The sequence below is a fragment of the Tamandua tetradactyla genome, chromosome 2, assembly GCF_023851605.1.
Source record: "Tamandua tetradactyla isolate mTamTet1 chromosome 2, mTamTet1.pri, whole genome shotgun sequence".
Lineage (NCBI taxonomy): Eukaryota > Metazoa > Chordata > Mammalia > Pilosa > Myrmecophagidae > Tamandua > Tamandua tetradactyla.
In genome coordinates this window covers 117592116-117610635 of record NC_135328.1, presented here as the reverse complement: position 1 = coordinate 117610635, position 18520 = coordinate 117592116, and the positions used below count along the sequence as shown (strand labels likewise).

Genomic DNA, 18520 nt, shown 5'->3' with positions numbered 1-18520 from the left:
TTACAAGAGATACTAAAGAGAGCCCTGTCAGCTGGGGAAAAAAAAGACAGGAGAGGGAAATCTGGAAGAAGGCACAGAATTGAAGAGAAGCAATAAAAGTAATTTTAAGAATAGAAAGTGAGAGAAGGAAAAGAATATATAAATCTGGTAAATAAAATCTAAAGGGTAAGATGGCAGACCCAAGAACTGTTTTTACAATAATAACTTTGAATGTTAATGAACTAAACTCACCAATTAAAAGATACTGACTGGCAGAATGAATTAAAAAATATAATCCATCTATATGTTGTTTACAAGAGATGCACCTTAGACCCAAGGAAGCAAGTAGATCAAAGACGAAAGGATGCAAAAAGATGTTCTGTAAAAACTATAACAGAAAGAAATCAGGAGTAGTTCTACTAACAGCAGGTAAAATAGACTTTAAATGTAGAGATATCATAAGAGACAAAGAAGAACACTACATATTAGTAAAATGTAGGTAGTGGAAAAGTAAATAACAATCATAAATCTTTATGCTCCTGATCAAGGAGCTCCAAAGTACATGAGGCACACAGGAAAAACTGAAGGGGACCATAGACATTTCAACAATAATAGTGGGAGACTTCAATACACCACTCTCCACTATAGATAGAACAACAAGAGAGAGGATCATAAGAAGATAGAGAACCTAAACAATGTAATAAATGAATTAGACCTAATAGACATATATAGATCGTTACCCCCCAAAACACAAGGATATACATTCTTCTCCAGTGCTCACAGAACATTCTCCAGGATAGATCATATGTTGGGACACAAAATAGTTCTTTACAAATTTAATGAGATTGAAATTACCCAAAGCACTTTCTCTAACCACAATAGAGTGATACTGGAAATTAATCATCACCAAAGAACCAGAGCTTTCACAAATATATGGCAATTAAACAACACATTCTTAAACAATCAGTGGGCCAAAAAAGAAATTGCTAGAGAAGTCAGTACATATCTGGAGATGAATGATAGGTATACAATATATCAGAACATATATGATGCAGCATGGGCAGTGTTCAGGAGGAAATTTATTATTCTAAATGCTTATATTAATAAAAAAGAATGAGCAAAAATTAAGGACTTAACTGCTCACATGGAGAATTTAGAAAAACAACAGCAAACTAACCTCAGAGAAAATAGAAGAAGATTAATAATGAAGATCACAGCAGAAATAAACAGACAGGAAAACAATAAAACAATAGAAAGAATCAACCAAACTAAAAGTTGGTTGGACCCCTAGCTAGTCAAGAAAAAAAGAGTGGACACAAATTTTAAAAAACAGAAAGGAGAGGGAGGTCATTACCATGGATCCTGAAGAAATTTTATAAATCATAAGAGAGCACTAGGCTCAACTGTTTACCAAAAGATTAGACAACTTAGTTGAAATGGACGAGTTCTTAGAAACACATGAGCTACTTATGCTGACTTGTGAAGAAACAGAAGATTTCAACAAACCAATTAGAAGTAGAGAGATTCAATCAATCATCAAAAATCTTCCCATAAAGAAAAGCCCAGGACCAGATGGCTTCAAAGGGGAAATTTATCAAACATTCCAAAGAGAACTAACACCAATCTTGCTGAAACTCTTCCAAAAAATTGGGAGAAAAGTAATGCTGCTTAACTCATTTTTTGAAGCTAACATCACTCTAATTCCAAAACTGGATAAGGATGCTACAAGAGAGGAAAACTAAAGATAATCTCCCTAATGAATAAAGATGGAAAAATTCTCAAAAAAGTACTAGCAAATCTAATCCACCGATAATTATACATCATGACCAAGTGTGGTTTATACGAGGAATGCAAGGGTGGTTCAACGCAAAATATCAATCAACATAATATCGTGCATTAACAAATCTAAAGGGGAAAATCACATGATCTTCTCAATTAATGCTGATAAAGCTTTCAACAAATTTCAGCATCCTGTTCTGATAAAAACATTTCAAAAGGTAGGAATCAAAGGAGACATCCTTAATATCATATAGGGCATATACAAAAAACCTATAGCCAGCATCATACTTAACAATGAGAGACTGAAAGCTATCCCCCCTGAGATGGGAAATGAGACAGTGATATCCATTGTCATAACTATTATTCAACACTGTATTAGAAGTCCTACTTGGAGTGATTACATAGGAGAAAAAAATAAAAGGCATCCAAATTGGAAAGGAAGAAGTAAACCTTTCATTATTTGCAGATGGCATGAGCCTATACTTAGAAAACACTGAGAAATATATGACAAATTCAGCAAAGTGGTGGGGTACAAGATTAATGTACAAAAATCAGTAATGTTTCTGTACACAAACAATGACCTATCTGAGCAGACAATTAAGGAAAAAAAAATCCATTCAAAACTGAGACCAAAAGAATCAGGTATCTAAGAATAAGCCTAATCAGGGATGTCAAGGACTTGTACACAGAAAACCACAAAACATTGCTAAAAAAAAAAATAAAAATGACCTAAATAGATGGAAAGACATTCCACACGCATCGATAGGAAGGTTAGATGAAGTTAAAATGTCAATTCTACCCAAATTGATCTACAGAATCAAAGCAATACCAATAAAAATCCCAACAACCTACTTTGAACACATGGAAAAGCTAGTTATCAAATTTATTTGGAAGAGATAGAGACTGCAAATAGCTAGTGATGTCCTAAAAAAGAGGAACAAAGTGGGAGGACTATCACTTCCTGACTTTAAAGCTGACTAAAGCCGCAGTAGTGATAACAGCATGGGACTGGCACAAACATAGAATTATCAAACAATGGAATTGAAGTGAGAGTGTGGAGCTAGACCACCAAATCTATGGAAAATTAAGTTCAACAAGACTCCCAAATCCCCTCAACTGAGACAGAATAATCTTTTCAATAAATGGGCATGGGAGAACTGGATATCAATAGTCAAAAGAATGAAAGAGGACTGCTATCTTAATCCTATACAAAAATTAATTAAAAATGGATTAAAGACCTAAATGTAAGAGCCAGTACCATTACACTTCTAGAAGAAAATGTAGAGAAACATCTTCAAGATTTAGTAATATAAGGTAGCTTCTTAAAATTTTCACCTAAAACACAAGCAGTGAAAGAAAAAAATGACAAGTGTGAACTCCTTAAGATCAATAGCTTCTGTGCTTCAAATAACTTTGTCAAAAAGGTGAAAAGGCAGCCAACTCAATGGGAGAAAAATACTTGGAAACCACATATTGGATAAAGGCTTGATATCCTGTGTATTTAAAGAAATTAAACAGCTCAAAAACAAAAGAAAAAACAATGCAATTATTAAATGGACAGAGGATGTGACTAGACACTTTTCTGAAGAGTAAATACAAATGGGCAAAAAGCACTTAAAGAGATGTTCATTTTCATTAGCTATAAGAGAAATGCAAATCAAAACTACAATGAGATATCACCTCATACCTGTAAAACTGTCTGCCATTACAGAAGTGGTAAACAACAAACACTGTGGAAAAATTGGAAAACATTCACTTTTGATGATTGTATAATGGTGCAGCCATGGTGGAAAACAGCTTGGTGAGTCTTCAGAAAAGTAAATATTAAATTGTCCTATGACTCAGCAATACCAATACTCAGAATATACCCAGAAGAGCTGAAAGCAATGACACAAACAGACATTTGCACACCAATGTTCATAGTGACACTATTCACAATTGCCAAAAGATGGAAACAATCCAAGGTTCTATCAACAGATGATTGGATTAACACAATGCGGTTATATACATATGATAGACTGTTATGCTACAGTAAGATGAAATAAGGTCCTGAAGCACATGACAAGATGGATGAACCTTGAGGTCATAATGCTGCATGAAATAAGCTGACACAAAGGGATAGATACTGTATGATTATGCTATTATGACTCTGGTAAAGGTAATCTCAGAGGCTACACTGTAGAACATAACTATCCTGGAGGTACACAAAAGCTGGAGTTGGGGGAAATTATACCCAATGAGGCTGAACCCAAATGCAAAGGAATGGATAGAAGTGGTGGTAACTAATTAGCTGGGTAATAAGAAACATTGCCATATTGAAAGTAAATATGAGTCAAAGAGATGTATTGTACCATGTATCCCATGGATGAAATCTACAATTATAAATAAGTTCTCACATGAGCTATTTCCAATGTTCAATAATGGACAAAAAAATCTATTGTAGAGGGGTAAAAGGAGAAAAATAAAATTGCATGCTATGGCCAATAGTCAACAGGAAGACATCAACAGTGCCACAGCACTACCAGGGTCAACTAATTTGGGGATGATGGAGAAGTTATATTTGATCTGAGGGTTAGTGATACTGCTTTGTTGCTTCTTTGTCATTACAGGCCTGTGAAAATTGTCAAAAATTGAGAATGTTACTGATTGTACAACCCAAGTGAAAATACTGTAAGACATGTTTTGTTTATTTTGAACATTATCTGTGATTCCCAATAGATGTAGGGAGCCAAAGGGTACAGTGACTGTGAAGCAAAATGGTGAACTGTGATACATTTTTATGATGGAATATGGTGTGACTACAGAAAGGAAGGATTTCAAGAGGCATATAACAAACTGAATAAAACCTGGAGACAATGTGTTATGCAAAATAAGCCAGAAACAATAGGCGAATATGCTAAGGTCTCTTCAGAAAATATTTATAGGAAAATTAAAGCCTAGATTGTAAGTCTTATAGCAACCACACTTAGTCCGAAGTTGTCAATGTATTTCTAGATTCTGAGACACTAAAGCTATATGTGTATCATCTGGTACTTCCCTGGAACATTGTGTAATTCGTTGACACCTAAGACCCAGAAATGGACTGATGCAGCCCTGACAGTTAGTATAGCTATGCACAGGAGCTATGCTATTATAGCTATAGGCTAAAATAGTTGAAAAAGAGATCAGGCTTCAATTAAAGTTAAAAACAAAGCCAAACTGGATAGGTTTAACATAAATCAGAATGCAGGATAAAAGATGATATTGTATGTACTTTAGTCCTTCACCTACCTTATGAGACCAAAGACAGAGAGGTTTATTATGTCTAGAACTTAAATTTTCTCTAATTCATAATCTAAATCAGCCTGTCTGGATAGCACATTTAAACAACCAAAGCTCCTGGAGTCTGAAGGGGAATGAAGTCTTGTAATTCTGTGTAGTTTAATTTAATATTAGGATACAGTTCAGAGTATGATGGACTGATAATTAATGAGTATTGGTAGAAGCTTATGTATGTACCAGAGAAGCTTAGCCTACCTATAGGCAGGTATAGGAGTCATCTCCAGGGGACCTCTTGTTACTCAAATGTGGCCTCTCTCTCTCTCTAGGCCCAACTCTGAAAGCAAAACCATTGCTCTACCCCCTACAAGGGACATGACATCCAGGGATGAAAGTTTCTCTGGTGACATGGGCAATGACCCCCAGGGATGAACTGGGCTCTGGCACCATGGGATCAGTAATGGCATCCTGACAAAAAGGGGGAAAAGAAGTGTACTAAACAAGATATCAGTCACTGAGAATTCAGAGAGTCAAGTGGATACACTGGAGGATCACTGTTATGCATGCTTCAGCTAGACATTGCTACCTCTCATAACCTGCCAAACCTCAGTCAAAACAATTCCTGCCAATCCTAAAGAATACTTAGAGCATTGCATAAGATTCTACAAAGGTTCCATGCACTAGGTAACTCTCCAAAATGTATAACTTACAGATGGGTCCGTGGACCAGATAGGCCCTGAAATGCAGAGAGGCCAGTTCTTCCAGAATATGAACTAGTCCCACCCCCGATCCATATTATCAACAGCCCCTTCCAAAAGGAAAAAGTTAGAATGGGCATAGCCCAAATACCCCTAAAGAGTGAGAAAAAGATCAAAGGTCATGGTGAGGCGATACAATGAAGATTGGGTTTAACAAATGAGTATGAATGCTGAATCATTATACTGATATCTCTTTTGGCCTCCAGCACCTTAGAACAGCTAGAAATAAAAAACAAAATCTGTGTAAACCATACCAAACTCTGAAACCTGTTCTACAGCTAATTGCTGTGATGTACTTTGAAATTTATTGCTTTTATGTATATACATTACTTAAAGAGAAGGAGGCATATAACAGAGTTGATAAGATTTAACAAATGAAAAAAAGAGGGAGAGATCACCTAGGATATAAACTGAGACTCTATAGAGTAGTTTCATACACTACATTTGGCTTCATGAAACCTGTAATTCCCAGAGGGCTCCAAGGTCAGATAAATCCTGAAACCCAGAGGGACCATCCTCTCCAAGAGTATAGAGTGATTACATCCCCCTATCCTTTAGCGTTGACACCCCTACTCAACATGAAATTGACAGGCATTGCTTAAAGATCCATACACATTGGGAGAGGGATCAAAGGAAAAGAAGGAGGTATAACAGAAAATAGGATCTAACAAATGGATATGCCTGCTGAATCACTATATTAATATTTCTTCTAGCCTCCAGGGTTTTGGAGTAGCAAGAAGGAGAAAATATGAGATGGTGGAATGGTAGCATATGGCAAACTCTGAGATCTGTTCTGTAACTGCTTGTTGAAGTATACATTGAAAATTATTCCTTTTTCTTTCTTTGCTTTGTATATATATGTTGCAATAAAAAATGCAAAAAAAAAAAAGAATGAAGAAAACTGAACAGAGTCTTAGGAACCTGTGAGACACCAATAGCCATACCAATATATACACTGTGGGAATTCCAGAAGGAGAAGAGGGGTGGGGCGGAGAGACTATTCAAAGAAATAATGACTGAAAACTTCCCTGTTTTAATGAAAGACATGAATGTACACAGACAAAAGGTCAATGAACTTCTAAACCAAATAGACACACACTGTGGCATTTTATAAACATATTGTTGAACGGCAAAGATAAAGAGAGAATTCTGAAAACTAGAAGAGATAATATGTGACATACAAAGCAGCCTCAATCAGATTAAATGTAGTTTCTCATCAGAAGTCATGGAGGTAAGAAGGTAGTACAATGACATATTTAAAGTTATTAAAGGAAAAAATTATCAGCAACCAAGAATTCTGTATTTGGCAAACTGTATTCAAAAATGAGGGAAAGATTAAGACATTCTCAGATAACAAAAGCTGATGGACTTTGTACTACTAGACTAGCCCTACAAGATATGCTAAAGGGAGTTGAAAGGAAAGGACACTAGATGATAAATAAAAGCCACATGTAGAGGGGAAAGACAGCAGCATAGGGATGTGTGGAATTTACTTAGTCTCCTAGGGAAGTAGAAAATAGTCAGGAACTGTCTGGAATAACAGCTTGGCGGGCATTCATGACTGGATACACCTTGTACACCAGTTTGTAAAACGTGGAAGGGCCCAAATCACAACACAGAACTGCAAGTAAACCTCCAAAACTGTGGAGGCTGACACCCTACCCCACTGGCACAGCAGGTTGTTTGGAGACACTCCCCAATGGGGAAAGAAGCAATCTCAAGTAGGAACAAGGGAAGGTAATTCAACCAAGCTCCAATTGTAGTTCTAATTAGCAAATTTGAGCTGTTGAATGCAAAGCACAGATAAACCCAGAGCAAGCATTAAAGGAACTCTGAGGTCTCTCCAGGAGAGAGGAGGCAGGGCTGAAGGAAAACACACACCAAACACAAACAGAAGATTTTGGAGTCAGCTGAACTCAGAATACTGGAAAAATGTTGTTCCCCAAGAAAAGGGTACCAACACCAGCTCTTAATTATTGAAATGGGGGGGGGGGGTTCTGAGGATCATTTCTGAAAAGGAATTTTTTTCTTCTTTTTAACTATTCTTAAAGGCCAATTAAAGAAAACTTCATGGGTTTTCATTTGTCAGTATTGACCCAGGCTGTGGCAGAGTTAAGGTCTGTCTGAGAGACAAAGTAACTAGTCAAGTGAAGGATATAATTCCTTGAAGGACATATCCTCCTCAAGAAAATGGGGAGTGGGCAGGGCTTGGCACAAGTGGCAATTCTCATTCAGAGAATGCAAACCCCTTGGGCTATAAAAGAGAAGCACCTTAAGCCTACCTTCTACCTCAGCCTCTGTCTCAACCAAGCCCCTGGCAGGCAGAGAGTCTCCTGAGTAGTGAAGACACCATACTACTTTACACTGGTGGACAACTTCAGACACATGAACACCACCTGCTAGGCAGGATAGGAAAAGCACAGAATCAAAAATTTCACAGGGAAAACTGGCAACCTGTTGGGTCTTGTCCTCAGGGAAGCCTGATAATAATAATTAAACCTTCCTCCTGAGACCTGGGTCTGTCTTGTCTGGGAAAATATGATTGGGGTTGATCATATCACAGGCGATCCTTTTCATAAAAGTGTCCCATATATGCAGGGCAAGCAAGAACCCCCCCCCCCAAAAAAAAGCTGAAAAATTCTGACCAAAACAGAAGCTATGCTAGAGGTCTATAATAAATTGAACTGAATGTCAAAGCACAGAAAGAGAACAAAGCCAATCAACTAGAAAACCCTAAGTAAAAGAGAGAAAATGAACTCCAGAATAAACTAATCAAGGAAATCAGATACCCAGAAAACAGCAAAATATCATGACTCACACTAGCAGCATGAAGATATATCCCAGTCAAAAGAACCACTAATACTTCACATGAGATACAGCAGTTGGAACTAGTTAAAGATGTTCAAACAAACCTTCTAAATCAAATCAATGAGTTAAGGAAAAATAAGGCAAAAGAGAAGAAGGACATAAAGACAAAATTGGGCAACCATAAAGAAGAACTTATGAAAACTTGAGAAACAAATGGCAGAACATATGGGAAATAAAGGCACAATGTAAGAGATGAAAAACACCATGGAGACCTACAATAGCTGATTTGAGGAGACAGAAGAAAGAATTAGTGAACTAGAAGACTGGACATCTGAAATCCTCACACAAAAGTACAAACAGGGAAAAGAATGGAAATACGTGAGCAAGGTCTCAGGGAATCGAATGACAACATGAAGTGCATGATATACATGCTATGGGTGTCCCAAAAGGAGAAGGGAACAGAAAAGGAGCATAAGGAATAATGGGGTAAATAATCTCTGAAAATTTCCCAATTCTTACAAAAAAACATAAAATTAAAAATCCAACAAGCACAGCATAACCCAAGCAGAATAGACCCAAATAGACCTACTAAAAAACACTTACTAATCAGATTGTCAAATGTCAAACACAGAGAGAATTCTAAAGGCAGTAAGAGAAAAGCAATCCATCACATAAAAGGGAAGCTCAGTAAGGGTATGTGTGTATTTCTCAGCAGAAACCATCATGGTGAGAAGCCAGTGGTATGATATACTTAAGATACAGAAAAGAGAAAAACTGCCAATCAAGAATTCTGTATCTGCCAAAACTGCCCTTCAAAAATGAGGGAGAGTTTAAAATATTTTCAGAGAACTAGACACTGAAAGAGTTTGTGAACAAAAGACCTGCTGTACAAGAAATACTAAAGGAAGCAGTACAGGCAGATTAAAAAAAGACAGGAGAGAGATGTCTGGGAAGAGTGTAGAAATGGAGACTATCAGTAAAGGTAAAAAGGGGAGAAATTAAATGTGTCACATAAAATTCAAAAAATAAAAAGATAGAAGTACTGCTTTTACAGTAATAACATTAAATGTTAGTGAATTAACCCCCCAAACAAAAGATGCAGACTGGATGAATGGATTAAAAACAGGATTCACCTATATGCTGTCCACAAGAGACTCACTTTGGACCCAAGAACAAAAATAGATTTTTCTTCTATTTTTAGAACACAAATCTGATTTGGTGGAATGATAAACCTTAACAAACTCTGAAATCTGTTCTGTAACTATTTGTTGAAGTGTACTTTGAAAATCATTAATTTTTCTTTGTATATATGCTAAAATTAAGAATAAAAATTGCTTGAAAATAGGTTGAATATTGAAGATTAGAGAAAGATATTTAATACAAGCAACCAGAAAAGCATGGGGGTGTTGTGTTAATATCAGACAAATTAGACTTCAAATGTAATACAATTAAAAAAGACAATGGACACTATGTATTAATAAAGAGAAAATTCATCAAGAAGACATAACAATCATAAATATTTACATGCCTAGGCAGAATTCCACAAAAATACATCAGTCTCACACTGACAACACTGAAGAGAGAAGTAAACACTTCTACAATAATAATTGGAGATTTCAATACACCACTGTCATCAATAGATAGTTCTATCTATTGATCAAACAGAAAATCAATAAGGAAGTAGAGATTTTGAGTAGTATGATAAATGAACTGGACTTAACAGATATCTACAGAACACTGCCCCCTAAAACAACAGGAAACACATTTTTTGCAACTGTTCATGGATCATTCTCCAGGATGAACCACATGCTGGGTCACAAAGCAAGTCTCAATTAATTTAAAAAGATTGAAATTAAACAAAACACTTTCTCAGTTCATAATGGAATAAAGTTAGAAATCAAGGTGGAAAAATTCACAAACATATGGAGGCTAAACAACATGCTCTTAAACAACCAATGGGTTAATGAAGAAATTGCAAGAGAAATCAATTAAATGTCTCAAGGCAACAGAAAATGAGAACACGATATATCAAAACTTATGGGATGAAGCAAAGGTGCTTCTGAGAGGCAAATTTATTGCCATAAGTATGTACAGTAAAAAAGGAAAAAAAGAGCAAAAATTGAGGAATTAACTGTTCACCTGGAGGAACTAGAGAAATACAGCAAACTAACCTCAAAGCAAAGAGAAAGAAAGAAATAACAAAGATTATAACAAAAGAAATAAATGAAAGTAGTGACATGAAAACAATAGAGTGAATCAACAAAACCAACAATTGGTTCTTTGAGAAAATCAATAAAACTGATGGTTCATTAGCTAGGCTGATGAGAGAGGGGAGGCAGGGAAGGGATACAAATAAATAAAATCAGAAATGGAAGAGGGACATAACTTCTGATCCCACAGAAAAAAAAAGAGATAATGAAAGGATACTATGAGCAGCTATGTGCTTAGAAACTAGACAAAATGGACAACTTCCAGAAAATCATGACCAACTAGCATTGGCACAAGAAGAAATAGATGGCCTCGATAAACTAATCACAAGCAATGAGATGAAAAAAGTCATCAACAACTCCTCTTTCTCCCCCCAAATAAAGTCCAGGATGAGATGGTCTCACATGTGAATTCTACCAAGCATTCAAGAAAGAATTAGTATCAACCCTATTTAAACCTTTCAAAGAATTTGAAGAGGAGGAAAAACTACTCAACTCATTCTGAGTCCAGCATCACCCTAACCCAAAACCAGACAAAAATACTACCAGAAAAGTAAATTATAGACCAATCACTTTAATGAATATAGACAGAAGAATCCTTAACAAAATCTTGCAAATTGAATCCGGAAGCATTTTCAAAGAATTATACATCATGTCCAAGTGGGATTTATTCCAAGTATGCAAGGGTGGTTCAACAAAAGAAAATCAACTAGTGTAATAATCCATGTTTGGGTTTGAAAGCTGCCAAAAACACACCAGTTGATGCAACACACCAGAGATGGATCAACTTTTAATAAGGGTATTTATTTAGGTAAGAATTTATAGTTCTTCAGAGACAAGGCAGCTAGCTTTCATCTGAGGTTCTCTGCTACACAGGAAGGCACACAGTGACATCTGTTGGTCTTCTATCTTGGCTTCTAGGTTCCAACAGCCTTTCCTGGGGAATTACTTTCTGCACCTCCAAACACCTGGGCTGAGCTGCAAGTGTTGAGATGAGGTGTGCTGAGCTGCTTGGGCTGTGCTGTGTTGAGCTCCCTCCTATCCTCTCTCTTTTAGGCCTCCAGCTAATTAAATTAAACCTCACTCATTGTGGAAGGCACTCTCCTGAGCCAACCACAAATGTAATCAGCCATAGATGAATTTCACATACAGATGGTTTAAGTCCACAGAAACAGAGCAAGTTTTCATCACCTGGCCAAATTGATACCTGAACTTAATTACCACACTCCACATCAATAAATCAATGCAAACTAGAATCCATAGCTAATAGTAACTTTGTAATATACTTCCATTAATTGTTATGAAGGCAATATAACAAAACTAAATGTTAATGAGAGGGGGATATAAAGGAGGGGTATGGGATTCTTGGTGGTGGTGGTGGTGGTGTGGTGCTGTTTCTCCTTTTTATTTAGTTTTAGTTGTTTGTCCATCTTCTTCTTTCTTTGCAGAAGAAATGGAAACATCCTCACATAGACTGTGGTGGTGAATGCAAAATATATGTGATTATACCAGGAACCACTGATTTTTCACTTAGGGTGGATTGTATGGTGTGTGAATAAATCTGTTTAAAAATAAACTGAAAAATACTAGTATTGGAGAAGATGTGACTAGAGAGATATAAAACTGTTCACTCTTTGTGGGGGAGTAGAATGGTGTAGCTGCTCCAGAGGGCAATGCGGTGATTCCACAGTAGTGGATTCATATGATCCTGCAACTGCACTGTTAGGTATCTAATTTCAAGGACTGAAAGCAGGATCAAGGACATTCACACACTGATATTCATGGCACCAGAATTCATGATTTTCAATAGTTGGAGGCGGCCTAGGGGTACATAGACTGATGAATGGAAGGGAAATGGTATATACATACAATGGAATATTGAGTGGCTACAAGAAAGAATGACTGTGAGGCATGCAACTAGGTGAATGAAAATTAAGACATTATGTGGAATGAAATAAGCAAGAAATGAAAAACACAAATATTATAATGCCTCACTGAGATGGACTAACCTTAATGTATAAATGCTGAGAATTGAATCTGAGAGCATAGGCTATCAGGGGAAGGCTTATAGCAAAAGCTCCTAGAGCAAAATTTCTTACAGCAGTCACAGCTATTTCTGAGTTGTAAATGTTTTTCCAAATTATGAGATGCTGAACTATTTATGTATAAGCTAGGTCATTCCCTGGAATTTTTATCTATGTGGCACCTGGGGCTCAGAGTTACAATTCTGCAGCTCTAAAAGTCAGCATTATCCCATAGAGCAACTGTTAAAAAAGCTGAAAAAGAGACCAGATTTCACTTAAATATATGAATGAAGCTGATCTGGTTAGTACTAAGTTAAATACAGGGTAAAGGATGATATTGACTGTATTTTTAAAATTTTATCTTCTGTGTGAGACCAAAGGAAGAGATGTTTATTAGGTGCAAAATGTATATTTCCTGTAACACACTATCTAATTTAACCTGTGCAGTGAATTTATTCAAACATATAAGTACATGGAACATTGAATAGGGAATGAGATAATGTTACTTTGTGTAGGTTAATGTAATACCCCAATAAATCCTCAAGTAATTTGGGGAAAAAATAAAAAAGAAATATTTGCAATGTCCCCTTGAGAGACTGGGGAAAATGTGGAAATATTAAACTTCCCCACCTGGGAATTCCTGATATTCTCACAGGCATAGGAACTACCAATTTAATAAACAGTGCCCTTGATCTTGGGGCTTGCTCTTATGAAACTTAATTCTGCAAAGGAGATGTTAAACCTACTTATGATTATGCCAAAAAGTCATCCCCAGAGAACCTCTTTTGTTGCTTAGTTGTGGCCTCTCTCTATAAGCCAACTCTGAAAATAAATTCACTACCCTCACCCCTACATAGGATATAACTTCCAGGAATGTAAGCCTCCCTGGCAACATGGGACATGACTCAAAGGGGTGAGTCTGGCCCTGATATCATAGGATTGAAAACTCTTCTTGACCCAGAGGGGGAAAAGAAATAAAATGAAATAAAATTCCAGTGGCTAAAAGATTTCAAATAAAGTTGAAAGGTCATTCTGGAGGTTATACTTATGCATTATATAGGTATTTATTTTTACTTTCTTGTGTGTTAGAATAGCTAGAAGGGAATACATGAAACAGTTGAACTTTGATCTAGCAGCCTTTAATCTTGAAGATAAATGTATAACTATATAGCTTTTCTGGGAAGATGTTGTGATTGTGAAAACCTTGTGACTAACACTCTCCATATCCAATGTATAGGCAAATGAGTAAGAAAATAAAGACAAAAAAGAAATAAATAGCAGGAGGGATAAGAGGTATGGGATGTTTTGGGGATTCCCTTTTTATTTTTAATTTTTGGATTAATAAAAATGTTCTAAAATTGATTATGATGGTGAATGTACAACCATATGATGATACTCTGAGAGAAAGATTGTATATTTTGGATGGTATATGAAAATATCTCAATAAAATTGCATTTTTAAAAGCCCCACAAACAAATAAATTCCCTGCTAATGGTAACACATGGGTGTTACATACATACTAGTACTATTGTAGCATTGTAATTTTGCTTCATAAACCCACTTTTTACTTTCTACAGGGTCTAAAAGGTAAATGCGTGAAGTGTAATGATAAATGAATGGTTTGGGACTTAAAATGTGTAAACATGTTAATTCATGATAAGAACTACATAAAGGTGGGGGGATGGAGGGATAAAAGAATATAGTTTGTGTATGCTATCGAATTCAAGTTGTTATCAAACCAACCAAGATTGTTAATGTATTTAGGATGTTAAATTTAAGCAGCATAGTAACCACAAGGAAAATACTAGCTATTTTGTAAACTCATGGAGACAGAAAGTAGAGTAAAGTTTACCAGGGGTGGAAAGCAAAGGGAATGGGAGTTAATGATAATGGGTATAGGGTTTCTTTTGAGGTGATGGGAAAGTTCTAGCAATAGCTGGTGGTGAGGGCAGCATACCACTGCGAATGTGATTAATCCCACCGAAATAATAAACTTGGAAGTGGTTGATATGGGACAGCTTATGCCTTATATAAGGTTTTACAATGAAAAAAGCATCTAAGGAGACAATGAGAATGACAATGATTCTGGACAGAATTTAAAAATGGAGGAGAAAAGGTTCAAAATGACATTATTGTGACATATTTTTAAATTATAATATAAACTTTAAGCTTTATATCAATGTGAAAATATTTTGAATGTAATAAACTGCACTTAAAAGTGGATAAACGGGGGAGAGGTGTGCAAGGGTAGTTCAGTGGTAGAATTCTTACCTGCCGTGTAGGAGACTCAGATTCGATTCTCAGTCCACCCATTTCCCAAAAAACAAGCAAACAAAACCAAACAAACAAATATTCAGCAAATGGTGCTGCAATAATGGGATACTCGCATAGACAAATAATGAAATGTGACTCCACCATGCAGTGTACAAAAAACAGTGGATTCTGAGAGAGTGGACACATGAGTTTAAAATATATGGATAAAAATAAATAGATAATAGGGTGGATAATGGGGTAAAATAAATTTTTAAATTGAATCACTTGAGGTCAATGAGAGGAAGGGGTTAAGGGGTATGGGATGTATGAACTTTTTCTTTTTCCTTTTTATTTCTTTTTCTGGAGTGATGCAAATGTTCTAAAAATGATCATGGTGATGAATACACAATTATGTGATTATATTGTGAACCATTGATTGTATACCATGCATGTGTGCTAAGATTTGTCAATTAAAGTATTTTTTAAAAGTGGATGCATAAGTAAATATCCCTGTTCTTATGAAATGTACATGAAACTATTAAGTTTTAAAGGAGCATGATGCATACAACTTACTCTCAAATTTTCAGAAAGCAGATAAATAGGTGGATAGGTGGATGGATTGATAGATGGATAGATAGAATGATATGACAAATGTAGCAAAGTGTTAAAATGGTGGATCTGGGTGTCAGGGGTGGCATATGATGGAGTTCTCCACATAGGGTTTGCATTGCTTTTGGAACTGTCCTGTAAGTTTGAAATTATTTAAAAATAAAAAGTTTTAGAAAAAATTATTATTTTCAGGATGGTGTTACATTCTGTGATAATGTCCAGGGGACTTTTCTAACTCAGTTTGAGAGGCAGAATGTCATTTCCTTGGATATTAAGGGTTAATGCTAATTTTGATCATCAAGCAATAGTACATGGGAGAGAATCAATTTTGCTGGTTAAACACGGGCACAGTTTTGACATTTCTTTTGTATTTTATGAAGAACTATGATTTCAGCATAAATAAATGTTTTAACATTAAGCCAATCTATACTAAAATTTTAGTAAGAGGAAGATTCTGACTTCCAGATTTATCACATCAAAATAAAGCAAGTGCCCAGACTTTGACAAAAGCAAGACACACTAAGAAATAGGAAGAGATAAACCATTCAAGAGAAAACAACAATGATAGCAGAAAGAGGAAACCCAGACATTAGAACAATTAATCAAAGACATTAAGTCAACCCTCCTGAATAAATTAAAGTAACATAGCTATAGAACTATATAAAACTAGAAACACAATGCCTCAACAAAGAAACAGAACTATGGGGGATGAAGAATACAACATTGATTAAAAATACACTAGAGATATTCAACAGCACATTTGAAGAGGCAAACAAAGAATCAGTGAACTAGCCACATTCTCCACCAAATAAAAAAGAAAAGATTAAGAGCAAAAAAGAAAAAATTAGCAAGCTAGAAGCCATGATTATTGAAATCATTCAGTCTGAAGAGCTAATACAGAAAGGATTAAAAAAAAGTGAGCAGCACCTACAGAACCTTTGAGACAACATGACGTGTTACCAACATACACATTAAGGGCATTCCAGAAGTGGAAGAGAGAGAGAAAAAGGGCAAAAAAATATGTGAAACAATAAAGGCCAAAAGTTTTCTAACATTCTATAATATACAAACTCACAGAGCTGACGTGGAGGGTATAGGATATCAGATTAAGGTCTATTTTAAAGGGTCCTAGGTTGTAAGCTCTCACAGCCATCACATATTCTAGAGTTTTAACTGTTATTTTTAAATTCTGAGATGCTGAGCTAATTGTGTGCAACCTGGTCTTTCCCTGGAACTTCAGGTATTTGTTTGGCACCTGAGACTCAGAGTTAGAACTCTGAAGCTATGAAAGTCAGCAGTACCCTACACAGGAGCTGTTTTTTTTAAAAGTTGAAAAAGGGACTTCTGGGAAGATGGAAGAATAGGATATGCTGAGTTCACCTTTGCTCCAAGAAACAACTAGAGAATTGATAGAAAAACATCCAGGAGAGCAGTTCCATGGTGTGCAAGAATGAGAGGATCTTCTACACAGTACAGGGACATCCTGGATGAAAAAGCTGAGGAATTGGGAAGCAGAGAATAGGGTGAGTGTGCTTTATCAGGACTCCACTGGGAACAAGAGGCCATGCCCGACAAAGTGTCTATTCCTGCAGTGAGCTTGGAATACCAACCCCCTTAGCCCCACAGCCTGGAGCTCCCTTTGGGACCTGGAAGCTATTAAACTTGATTTCCCTGTTCATAGAGACCATCCACCTAGTGCACAGAGCATACTGCTCCCCTTTCCATACATAGACCTGGGCCCTCAATAGTGCACAGACAGAGAGGAGAAAGCAAGCTATGGTGCACCTCTAGGCCCCAGCACTAATGCTTGCTGCACCCCCATGTAACCCACCCTACCCCATGCCTCATACTCCTGTCCCAGCACCTTGTTCCCCCGCACACCCACACTCTGCCCAATGCTGCATCTCACCCTATGCCTCATGCCCCTGCTCCCACATCTTGCATGCCACACCACACCCCACACTCCCATGCCCCCACTCACCCCACCACACTCCCTCAAGCTGCACCCTACCCTGCATCCTGGGCCCCATGTCATGCCTAGCCATCAGGCTTTTCCAGGTAAGCTTTGGACAGGGTCAGCTAACACACCTAGTTCCACAGTCCAAGGTCATTTCAAAAAAGTGTTTCTGGGAACCATCATTCCATCAGGCCTACAGGCATAATGTCTGTTGAGGTGCACACTTCTCACTGCCCAGCCCCAAGGTTGGAGGCCTTCAGTACACACTGGGACCAGTAGACCTGGCTGGAATTATACCTAATCTCCATCCAGCTCACCCAGCAGTCACAGTCAGGGAGAAGTGGGTCTCAGGGGAAGAAGAGGCCCAAGAGCACTACCTGCTGGGAAGAAATGGAAAATGCAGTCTGGCAAACTGCCTATCTGTCCAGCTTCAATCAGATACTCAAGTAGAACTGCATGCCCTGTATGAGCTCTGGGCTTTGGTTTGGTGGGGAGTTACTGATGAACTAATTGCAAAATGAGACCTTCAGCACAAATCCAAGCAAATACAAAACCTTAGATGACTGAGGGAAATCAACTTCCAAAACAATCTTCTCAAGATAATCAAATGCCTCAAAGCCAACATAAAATCATGAAGCATATGAAGATAAAGGCAGATATAGCCAACCCAAATTAAAACACCAGTGGAGACATAGAATCTGGCACAACTAATCAAAGATGTTCATGCAACTCTCCTAAATAAATGTAATGGGTTGGCTAATGACTTAAAGGATATCATGAAGATATTAGAAGAACATAAAGTACAATTTGAAAGAATAAGTAGAAAAATATCAGATAACACAGAGATGAAAGACAATGTAGACAAAATTAAATATACTACAGAATCCT

General features: G+C 36.8%; 1 long non-coding RNA gene across 10 annotated transcripts in view; it reads right to left on the bottom strand.

The window, feature by feature from the left end:
• Positions 1-18520, bottom strand: part of LOC143673730 (uncharacterized) — a 121697-nt gene that overhangs the window by 68081 nt on the left and 35096 nt on the right. The window lies entirely within an intron of this gene.